The following is a 13,156-nucleotide window of genomic DNA, read 5'->3' as shown; positions in this document are numbered from 1 at the left end:
ACCCTCCCATTTATATATTCCTTCTGTCTAATTAGACCTATAAAGAGGTCTAATGAATGACCTCATTTTTTTTACTAAATGTTATTCCATTAAAGTATGTAGGTATATATATATATATACATATTTCAATTAGTTACTTTATAAAGACCTTTTATATGTCTTTATGTTTTCATATGATGACACTTCATATCATCAACTTGTGTTCATTTTTGAATTCAGCAGATTGTGACAGATTACAATAATTTTAGCAAGTACTAGTTAAGGGGAAAATGCATGTACTTGAAGAAATCTCTCTTATATTTGGAGATTGACTCAGAACTTTTCCCTTGTTTTTATTAAAATAGAATACTAGAACACTAACAGGATTCAGAATGAAAAATTCACTTGAGAATCTCTGATACTCTGTTCTCAATATTGTAGTTGAATACACAATGACCTTTCTTCTCTTCTTCTGACCTGATCTCTTGTAATTTAACTACTAATATTTATCTTAGAATAAATAGAACAATCACTTCAATATAGGTTGCTTGGATATATTGGATGATTAAACAAAATGATGCAAATCAGTATCTCAGGTTTTGAAACAGAAATGTTTTATTTCAGATATAAAATATTTTGGTGAAATTTGATATAAATTTTGAAAAAAATAATAATAAAGAAGAAGCAGACTATTATTAACATTCCAATAATGAAGAATAATGCTAAGAAGATGAAAAATGTATAATTTAATATTATATTTTATATTTTCTTCATAGAAAAATTAAACATTTTTTACCTTGAGACTTCTTATTACTTCATAAATTATAAAATTGGGCAGCAAAATTTATATCAATTTTGCTGCATGAGAAACCACACAATTTTTTATTTCCTTTTTCCTGTTACTTGATTTTTTTTTTTGAGTACCTGAGATTTAACATAGGTCACCACTCATGCTGGTACAGGGATCTACGACTGAGACAAAATTCAACCTTAAGTTTTCTTTTGCTCAGAATAATAATCGTATTTGTATTTGTGCATGTTTTAGAAATCTGTATGATCCACAATGAACTATAATGATAAGTCTATTAGATTTCTCTTATTTTTACATTCTTTGAGTTTCAGTCTCAGTCAATCTTGACCATGTTTTCCTCATGCAATACCTACAGATTGACTCTGTTATTGCAGGATTTTCATTTTTAAGACCTTGTTGACAGAATCATATTTGGTCCAGCCTCTCTTATAAAACAAGAAAAATAATACGTGTTGAATGTAGATCCATATTTGTTATTTATTTCCCTTTATTATCTGAGTGTTAAGATTATCTGTGTACTATGTATGTGCCTGGTATGTACACAGAAATTGGATGAGAAAATTGGACACCTGGAATTGGAGTTGCAGATGGTTTTGTACTACAGTGTGTATGCTGAGAATTATATCTGGGTATTCTGGAAAAAACAGCATAAGCTTTTAACTACTGAGTCATCTATCTGGCCATGATGTACATTGTTTGGCATATTACTTTGGGGAAAATGCCAAACAAAGTTCCCCTATGTTTGCTGTCACACATCTCCCATGAACTGTGACTCTACACAAAATCATTCCCAGTATTTTGCAATAAAAATTCAAGAAAGAGCTCTCTGCTCCAGACCCCGTGGGAGAGAGACCTCACCGCCTGGTCAGGTGGGCACTCCTGAGACTGCAGAGCAGAAGAGACCACCAACACTGCCCACCCCTGTCCAAATCCCTGGCCCAAGAGGAAACTGTATAAGGCCTCTGGGTTTGGGTCACTAAACAGCCATCATTTACAATATGCTAAGATCACTGTAGAATTATATAGAGTTACATAATATATTTACTAGTTGTTATTCAAAGCTAAAGCAGGATAAATAACTTGCATGAATAAGGAGATAGCATCATCCATGCATGAAATATCAAAATTAAACTAAGCATTCCTCCCAATAACTATAGTTTGATGGGATTCTATAAGATAAGGTCTTGGGTTGTGCAAATGAAAGGAGTGGAGGGAGGGGAAACTGTTTTCAGGATGAATAGTATTGTATGAGAGAATAAATTGTTGAAAGAACAGGTTGTTTCAATGTACAATAATTTTTAATCTTCTTAATATATAAGAATATAAATATCAAGTTTTATATCAAAAGATCAATGTTGTAGTATGATATCCCTCATACACTATCATAAGTATCCATAAACCAGAGAGTTTTGTCGTACAAAGAAAGCCAAACTGAACAGGATGTTCCAAGAAAAACAGACCTCATGTTGATCTTGAAAATTAAGTAACTCTTAGCTTCATTTTCTTGTTCTACTTAGCGTGGCCAGCAGTGCTAGACAAAATGTCAGTATTATTTTCCCAATAATGCTATTTGCAAATATACATTGATACATCCATAATGAGAAGAGTCTAATGGACTTACAGGTAATGGTCACATGGTGATGCTTTTAGATGTTACTTGATATAACACAAACTATAGTGTAAACAAAATCACAATTGTTTGTGCAACATATGGATGCAAGTTAAAAAGTCAATGTCTACAACATAATACGTTGTAATATATTATAATACAACTCATAGACCCAAGATTCAGTTAGCACTGCAGAGAGTGGGGCAGAAAATTTGTAAGAGTCTGAGGTCCAGGACATCTACTAGGAGGTATTATCTTCTTAATAGTTGAGAGCTCAGCTAAATTGAATAAAACATGTTATGTAGTTAACATTAAGATATCTATAGTTAATATAAATTTGTATAATGTATTAAATGCATGAATTTAAATGTAGATCAAATAAATTGTGAAATGAATATTTTGAAACATTACTCAACTTCTGCTTTTTAGTGTGTCTGGGTCTAGTGTGAGGGTTGAGAACAAGAGACAGATATGTCCAGAATATATTTTATACATACATGAAATTCTCTAAGAATAACTGATATATACTTAATAAAAGTTAGCAAAAACAGTTTTATGTATAATACGAATAGAAGCAAAATGTCATACATGAATCATGTTGGTCCATTTAAGACAAGATGTTAATTCACTGTTTTGGTGAGAGATTGTCAACATCTGATATAGCAACAGCCTTGACTCAAACTCATCATGTGACCTAGAATGACTTTGAACTCCTGATCCTCCTTTCATCTCCCAGTGCTGGGACTCCAAACTTATGCTACAGCTACCCAAAACATTATTTTTATAAACATATTATACAAACTCTAAATACAAAGGATATCAGTGTTTGCATACACAAACTTAGATGAAAATTTGAATTATTAAAAATGTTTTCTTTTGTGTTGGGGATTTAGCTCAGTAATAGAGCACTTGCCTAGCAAGCATAAGACCCTGGGTTCGGTCCTCAGCTCCTGAAAAAAAAAAAGACAAAATAACAAAAATGTTTTCTTCTTAAAGGAAAAATCTTAAACACTACATTCTAAGATACCACTTTAAATGACATTTAAAAAAAACTTTACCAATTTAACGAAATTCCTGATTCAATATATTTAATACATTTGCAAAATTATTTTTATTTTTCAAAGTTTTCAGCCAATATCTAAAATATAAAAACAATTATAAAAATATAAATATGAAACCCTAGTCATTAATATTGAATTAATTTAAAAAATTTCACAAATAAAATGTAATTTGTGAAAATAAAATCATACTAGGACAATTTGCCTTAGAGTATGTCAAAAATAATGAAAACTAGCTTGAATATTTTTCTTAGAGGTTAAGAACATTTTTTCATTAAATTTCATTAAATTGAAGAAATACATTTATAATGATTGAATTTAAAATGCTCTGCCTTGGACGAAAGGGAAGACAAAAGGAGGAAGGGGATGGAAGGGAAGGCATTTGTAATTTAAAAACTCCTGCTGAGTTCTCTGGGCACGTGTACCAAACCATTCTTATATCTGAAGTGATGCTTTCTAGGCTTCTCATGAATCATTTTATCTGCTTTTATTTCGTTAACTTTAATCATACAACTCTACTGGGTATGGAATTTGTGCACCAGAGTTTATAAAATTCTTGTGAGGATGAGGTGGGTGGGTGGGTGGGTGGGTTGGATGGAGGAGTACCCTCATAGAGGCAATGGGGAAGGGGATGGGATGGGAAATTTGTGGAGGAGAATCTGGGAAGAGAGACAACACTACAAATGTAAATAAAATAACTAATAAAAAATAGTAAAATAAAAAACCCACATTTGGGGTTCGGGATTTAGCTCAGTGATAGAGTGCTTGCCTAGAAAGCGTAGGGCCCTGGGTTTGGTCCTCAGCTCCAGGAAAAAAAAAGAAAGAAAGAAAGAAAGAAAGAAAGAAAGAAAGAAAGAAAGAAAGAAAGAAAGAGAGAAGGAAAGAAAGAGAGAAAGAAAGAAAGAGAGAAAGAAAAAACACTCCACATTTCACATTTATGACACAAAATATTTACAGTTTGCTAATCACAACATCCAAATGTCACTTGATCACAATTTAAAATAATTTATGAAGATGAAAATTGTACCTTATATGCTGTCCCATGGCTAAGTTTTCTAAAAATAAAAAGATTGATGACAGGACAGCCATCTTCTAATCTCAACTGCAGATATTCAGTGGTGACCAAAAATACTCTGCTGGCAGTCTACTTCTATGCGAAAGAAGGACAGGGCTAACAAAGAGAATGGGTAATATTTCTGCTTCACAAGTACTGTATTCATCATGATCTCCAAGTAATAGAAAAATGAAAAAAGTCAAAGTTCCTCCTACACTGCTACTAGAATTTAAATATGTTTCTCTGAGACATCATGAATCTATGAGATTGATTCTGAATACCCAAAGGGTTTGGGAATTTTCTGCCCCTTGAGATTCCAAGTTATAGTTCTGTATACCTTGTCCCTTCATCAACTAGTTAACAATACTTATAAGCACCTCCAATATTAGGTTGTGCTTTTAATTTTTTCTATGAATTCTATTTAACAATGTTCTCATCATGGTTCAGGAACAAACCCTCAAACCCTGTTTAATAATATATGGAAAACAGTGTTTATGTGCTGAATTAACAAAAACTTCCAGACTTTTTCTTATTGTAATTGAATTCATTGAGGTTAGTGAGCACTTTAGAACATATTTGGACCACGTTGTAATTTCGCAACGAATTTACTATCTTATATTAAAACGACGCTCAAAAAAAAAAAAAAAAACACAAACAAAAACTTCCTTCAGTCACAAGGAATTTTTCAATAAATTTTTACCATGCATTACTTTGGGAAAACCTATAAAGGAATTTATATTAAAGAAGTACATTTTATGTTTAATTTTAGACAAGTTCATATATATATTCATAGAATTATTATAATATTGACCACTAATACTTCTCTCTTATAACCCCCATTACTACTAATCCTCTTTCTCTTCCAACTATAAAAAACCACACACATACCTTTAAAAATAAAAAAATGAAAACCCTGCTTTTAATTAGAGTTACTTCAGTGAAGATGAATAGAGAGTTACTTAGTGGAGCAATGGAAACTTATATTGGTTACATACTGGTAAAAAATTATACCCTTTTACCAGAAAAAACTACCTGTCTATAGCATCCCAGATATAGGGGGACCATCACAAGTGCTTACACTATCCAAGGTGGAATGTCGAATGGCCCAGATTTGTACAGGTATACACAGGTAATGTCTTCATTATTTAAATGGTTAACTCATATTCAGAAGAAAATATATCACAAAACTCCTGCCTACCTATCAGGTCCTACAATTTATTTCTGTCTGTGATATTCGTGTGTCTTGGAGGTGGTGATATAAAGCTATAAAGATTTAGGTATATATATATTTAGATAGATAGATAGATAGATAGATAGATAGATAGATAGATAGATAGCAGGTTGATGCCTCGTCTATTTACCAAACAGTTCCAGCATATTCCCACCAAGGGCATGTGACTTCGTAAACCATATGCTTTTAGCAGATTTACATTACCAAAATATTTTCCTTCCTATGCAACATACCTCCGTTCTAATCTAAAAGTGGTTTGTTACACCTTATCATTATCAGTCATGCTATTATTGCTTGAATGGGTAATTTTATCATTTGTTTCAGTATTCTAGAATGGAAATCTGACATCTAAGCAACAGCTTTGAGAATTGTTCTTTCCAATAGTGTACAAGGCATTCTGGGACATAAACACTAGTCATCAGAGAAGAACATTCTGAAGGAAGTCATAGTAAGTTCTTATAAAATAAAAAAGATGTTATATATTTTGAAAATTCAAGACAGCAAATTAACATTATCATTCCAAAATGAAGGAATGATGCAGAAGCCAGGAATAAGAAGAATGAGTTAAAGCCCAAACTGAGCAAGGCATATAGTGATATGATTTGTTTCTTTTAAGGTAATTGTAGCCATTTTGTATTTAGGCTCCATTTGCCCATAAGGTAAAATGGAGTTCATCTACTTCACAAAATTAATCAAGCTGACAATAAAAAGTTCTACTAGTAAGTCAATATGCTATTGTTTTAATTTTCATGCTCTCCTTTTAAAAAACTATGGAAATTCACTATGCCCAATGCCATTTACCTTACTTAGGAACAATCATCTTGAAAATCAGCTGATAGTACTCTCCATACTTAGACAAAACGTAATAATTCTTCGCTCCATGTCTCCTGAAGTTTTGACCTGGAGTTTTCTATAAAAAGCCTACCCTAAGAACAAAGGAGCACCACAGTTTGGCTCCAATGTCCTCTCCGTGGTCCTGATCAATCTATCAGTATTAAACTGATCAATTGATTAATAAACTTTCATCATATCTGAGATCAGTGACTGAGAGGTCAGTGTGTGGTTCTTCCTGAATCTCAACAGTAGTAAATCTTGCAGCTTCATGTTTCTAGCATGTGGTGAGTCACAGAGATGTAAAACAAGAAAAGTGTCCTCCACCATCCACATCTGCTGCCAACAGGACAAGGAGTCTCTTTCTCTCTTCACCCAGCTATACTCATTGAATGATAGATTGCTCAGGGTGTTTCCCACATTGTTGTCATGTCTCAGCCTCTGGGATCTCCACTAAAATGTAGTCTTCACTTTTATAGATTCAAGCAAATGGCCATACAAACTTTCTTTCAATGACCGTAATATTTGTATATATTTTGCGGCCTCAGCTTTTCTCAAAAACCGTGAAAAAGTGTCTAGAGAGATGACTCAGCAGTTAACAACACTGACTGCTCTTCGAGGTCCTGAGTTCAATTCCCTGCAGTCATATGGTTGCTCTCAGCCATGTGTAATTGTATCAGATACTCTGTATGGTGTGTTTAAAGAAAGTAATAATATACTCACATACATAAAATAAATAAACCTTTAAATAATGCATGGAACATCACTACATAAACCTTATGTCTTATAAATTCATGTTTAGTAAATCATTATCATGCCTACAATGTTGCCTAAGTTTCCGGAAGCTTGAGGTGGAACCTGTCACCCTAGAACTATAGCTATGCCAACTTCTGTGAGATCTTGCACTTAGGGCAAATATATTATTCCAGTGCAGACCTGGACATTATTTTTTAATAGTTCAAAAGTCTTTTGCTAGCATACCACTTGATGTAAACTTTAACCATCCAGAACTCTTTCCTCTAAAATCTCTATTACTTTTTTATCTTTTGTCCCAATTATCTTTTTTAAATGTAGACATAAATTATACAAAACCTCCACTATGTTCGAGAAATAGCTCAATGATGAATAGCACTCACTGCATTTGCAAAACACCAGGATCTACTTTCTGAATCACAGGTTCACAGGTGCATTAGTCAGGGACGTCTAGAAATATATATATTATTTACAAATATATATACATATATATTAGATATATACATATATATTAGATATATATAATATATATATATATTAGAGTGGCTTAAAGTTTGTGTTCAAGCAAGTCCAATGGTTGAATGTCTCAGCATATCTCCAGTAGAAGTTGGTGTCCCCAAAAAAGAGCAGATTCTAATGCCAATAAAGACACTAACCTGTCAGAGAGAGCAAAGGTAAGAAGAGAAAGAACAAGCATTTCCTTCTTTCATGCCTTTTATATAGGCTTCTACCATAAATTTGACCCAGACTAAAGTCAGACCTTCTCACCTCAAAACATCTGTGTTCCTCTTCATCCTTCTCACATAAAATTATTTAATTAAGAAAAACAGTAGCCACAGGTGTACTCAGCCACTTGGGATTTAGTTAATTCCAGAGGCAGTCGAGGCAATGACCAACAAAAACTGTCACACAACCAATTGTTACCTCAGTGTCAAAGTCCTTATCTTCATGTGGCCTCGCTGAGCAGTAAACCCATAGCACATATACATACAAGCAAGAAAAACTTTCATACACATAACATGATAAAGTGTAAAAAGTTTTCATGCATTCATGTCACTGATTCCAGTCACATGCTCGTCTGTTCTGAAAGTTTCTCCATCCAGTGAATTATACCATTATGTTTAAATACCAATTTATTATTGTTTTCAGGACATGAATATGATAGCTATTCTCAGTCATCAACTTGACATATCTGAAATTAAGTAAATCCCAAGAAGCTGGATGTACCTGTGAGTTATTTTTCTTAATTAAATCATTTGAGGAGGAAAGAACCATCTTAACTCTGTGCCACACAATATGACTAATGCAGTGGAAATATAAAGCCCAATGCTGGAAACATAGCATTTAAATGGTCTCTATTATACCGCTTGATAGGATCTTTCTAAAACTATTAAAACTCATGACAACTGTAACTTAAGGAAATGCTTCATGTGGTTCACAAATCAGTAATAAAGTGCTTCAGAGTTGGAGATCATGGCAATAGGAGCTAGAGGAAGCAGATAATGTTGATTTCACAACCTAGATATAGAATGGTTACTGTACATGTTTGTTTGATACTCAAGCTCAGAGAACAGTATTGCCCACATTTCAAGTGATCCTTCCATGTCAAAAATCAAAAATCAAGACCCAAATCCTGTGGGAGGGAGAGCTAAACCTTCAGAGAGGCAGACAAGCCTGGGAAACCAGAAGAGACTGCTCCCTGCACACACATCTCGGACGCCAGAGGAAAAAGCCAAAGACCATCTGGAACCCTGGTGCACTGAAGCTCCCGGAAGGGGCGGCACAGGTCTTCCTGGTTGCTGCCGCTGCAGAGAGCCCCTGGGCAGCACCCCACGAGCGAACCTGAGCCTCGGGACCACAGGTAAGACCAAATTTTCTGCTGCAAGAAAGCTGCCTGGTGAGCTTCGGACAAACGGAAGCAGAATTTCTCTAGGACCAGGCACGTTCTGTGTTTACCGGAAGTCCCACACCCAAGGATCCCGGCCCGCAGCAGCTCTCTACTCCCAGACCCGGTGAGAGAGAAACCCAACCGCCTGGTCAGGTGGGCACTCCTGAGGCTGCAGAGCGGAAGAGACCACCAACACTGCTCACCCCTGCCCACATCCCTGGCCCAAGAGGAAACTGTATAAGGCCTCTGGGTTCCCGTGGGGGAGGGCCCAGGAGCAGCAGGACCCCTGTGCCTGAGACACCACCAGACCCTGAAGGAACAGACCCGATAAACAGTTCTCTGCACCCAAATCCCGTGGGAGGGAGAGCTAAACCTCCAGAGAGGCAGACACACCTGGGAAACCAGAAGAGACTGCACTCTGCACACATCTCGGACGCCAGAGGAAAACACCAAACGCCATCTGGAACCCTGGTGAACTGAAGCTCCCAGAAACTGCGGTGCAGATCTTCCTGGTTGCTGCCGCCACAGAGAGCTCGAGGGCAGCACCCCACGAGTGAACATGAGCCTCGGGACCACAGGTAAGACCAACTTTTCTGCTGCAAGTGACCTGCCTGGTAAACTCAAGACACAGGCCCACAGGAACAGCTGAAGACCTGTAGAGAGGAAAAACTACACGCCCGAAAGCAGAACACTCTGTCCCCATAACTGGCTGAAAGAAAACAGGAAAACAGGTCTACAGAACTCCTGACACACAGGCTTATAGGACAGTCTAGCCACTGTCAGAAATAGCAGAACAAAGTAACACTAGAGATAATCTGATGGCGAGAGGCAAGCGCAGGAACCCAAGCAACAGAAACCAAGACTACATGGCATCATCGGAGCCCAATTCTCCCATCAAAACAAACATGGAATATCCAAACACACCAGAAAAGCAAGATCTAGTTTCAAAATCATATTTGATCATGATGCTGGAGGACTTCAAGAAAGACGTGAAGAACACCCTTAGAGAACAAGTAGAAGCCTACCGAGAGGATTCGCAAAAATCCCTGAAAGATTTCCAGGAAATCATAAATAAACAAGTAGAAGCCCATAGAGAGGAGTCACAAAATCCCTGAAAGAATTCCAGGAAAACACAATCAAACAGTTGAAGGAATTAAAAATGGAAATAGAAGCAATCAAGAAAGAACACATGGAAACAACCCTGGATCTAGAAAACCAAAAGAAGAGACAAGGAGCTGTAGATACGAGCTTCACCAACAGAATACAAGAGATGGAAGAGAGAATCTCAGGAGCAGAAGATTCCATAGAAATCATTGACTCAACTGTCAAAGATAATGTAAAGTGGAAAAAGCTACTGGTCCAAAACATACAGGAAATCCAGGACTCAATGAGAAGATCAAACCTAAGGATAATAGGTATAGAAGAGAGTGAAGACTCCCAGCTCAAAGGACCAGTAAATATCTTCAACAAAATCATAGAAGAAAACTTCCCTAACCTAAAAAAAGATATACCCATAGGCATACAAGAAGCCTACAGAACTCCAAATGGATTGGACCAGAAAAGAAACACCTCCCATCACATAATAGTCAAAACACCAAACGCACAAAATAAAGAAAGAATATTAAAAGCAGTAAGGGAAAAAGGTCAAGTAACATATAAAGGAAGACCTATCAGAATCACACCAGACTTCTCGCCAGAAACTATGAAGGCCAGAAGATCCTGGACTGATGTCATACAGACCCTAAGAGAACACAAATGCCAGCCCAGGTTACTATATCCTGCAAAACTCTCAATTAACATAGATGGAGAAACCAAGATATTCCATGACAAAACCAAATTAACACAATATCTTTCTACAAATCCAGCACTACAAAGGATAATAGATGGTAAAGCCCAACATAAGGAGGCAAGCTATACCCTAGAAGAAGCAAGAAAATAATCCTCTTGGCAACGAAACAAAGAGAAGAAAAGCACACAAACATAACCTCACATCCAAATATGAATATAACAGGAAGCAATAATCACTATTCCTTAATATCTCTCAATATCAATGGCCTCAACTCCCCAATAAAAAGACATAGATTAACAAAATGGATACGCAATGAGGACCCTGCATTCTGCTGCCTACGGGAAACACACCTCAGAGAAAAAGACAGAAACTACCTCAGAGTGAAAGGCTGGAAAACAACTTTCCAAGCAAATGGTCAGAAGAAGCAAGCTGGAGTAACCATTCTAATATCAAATAAAATCAATATTCAACTAAAAGTCATCAAAAAAGATAAGGAAGGACACTTCATATTCATCAAAGGAAAAATCCACCAATATGAACTCTCAATCCTAAATGTATATGCGCCCAAATACAATGGTACCTACATACGTAAAAGAAACCTTACTAAAGGTCAAAACACACATTGCATCTCACACAATAATAGTAGGAGATTTCAACACCCTACTCTCATCAATGGACAGATCATGGCTACAGAAATTAAACAGAGACGTAGATAGACTAAGAGAAGTCATGAGCCAAATGGACTTAATGGATATTTATAGAACATTCTATCCTAAAGCAAAAGGATGTACCTTCTTCTCAGCTCCTCATAGTACTTTCTCCAAAATTGAACATATAATTGGTCAAAAAACGGGCCTCCACAGGTACAGGAAGATAGAAATAATCCCATGCGTGCTATCAGACCACCACGGCCTAAAACTGGTCTTCAATAACAATGGGAGGAATGCCCACATATACGTGGAAATTGAACAATGCTCTACTCAATGATAACCTGGTCAAGGAAGAAAGAAAGAAAGAAATTAAAGACTTTTTAGAATTTAATGAAAATGAAGGTACAACATACCCAAACTTATGGGACACAATGAAAGCTGTGCTAAGAGGAAAACTCATAGCACTGAGCGCCTGCAGAAAGAAACGGGAAAGAGCATATGTCAGCAGCTTGACAGCACACCTAAAATCTCTAGAACAAAAAGAAGCAAATACACCCAGGAGGAGTAGAAGGCAGGAAATAATCAAACTCAGAGCTGAAATCAACCAAGTAGAAACAAAAAGGACCATAGAAAGAATCAACAGAACCAAAAGTTGGTTCTTTGAGAAAATCAACAAGATAGATAAACCCTTAGCCAGACTACCGAGAGGACACAGAGAGTGTATCCAAATTAACAAAATCAGAAATGAAAAGGGAGACATAACTACAGATTCAGAGGAAATTCAAAAAATCATCAGATCTTAGTATAAAAGCCTATATTCAACAAAACTTGAAAATCTACAGAAATGGACAATTTCCTAGCCAGATACCAGGTACCGAAGTTAAATCAGGAACAGATAAACCAGTTTAACAACCCCATAACTCCTAAGGAAATAGAAGAAGTCATTAAAGGTCTCCCAACCAAAAAGAGCCCAGGTCCAGAAGGGTTTAGTGCAGAATTCTATCAAACCTTCATAGAAGACCTCATACCAATACTATCCAAACTATTCCACAAAATTGAAACAGATGGAGCACTACCGAATTCCTTCTATGAAGCCACAATTACTCTTATACCTAAACCACACAAAGACCCAACAAAGAAACAGAACTTCAGACCAATTTCCCTTATGAATATCGACGCAAAAATACTCAATAAAATTCTGGCAAACCGAATCCAAGAGCACATCAAAACAATCATCCACCATGATCAAGTAGGCTTCATCCCAGGCATGCAGGGATGGTTTAATATATGGAAAACCATCAACGTGATCCATTATATAAACAAACTGAAAGAACAGAACCACATGATCATTTCATTAGATGCTGAGAAAGCATTTGACAAAATTCAACACCCCTTCATGATAAAAGTCCTGGAAAGAATAGGAATTCAAGGCCCATACCTAAATATAGTAAAAGCCATATACAGCAAACCAGTTGCTAACATTAAACTAAATGGAGAGAAACT

Source organism: Rattus norvegicus, chromosome 3 (assembly GCF_036323735.1).
Source record: "Rattus norvegicus strain BN/NHsdMcwi chromosome 3, GRCr8, whole genome shotgun sequence".
Classification (NCBI taxonomy): domain Eukaryota; kingdom Metazoa; phylum Chordata; class Mammalia; order Rodentia; family Muridae; genus Rattus; species Rattus norvegicus.
The sequence above is the reverse complement of the archived record's forward strand: the minus strand, read 5'-3'. Positions refer to the sequence as shown.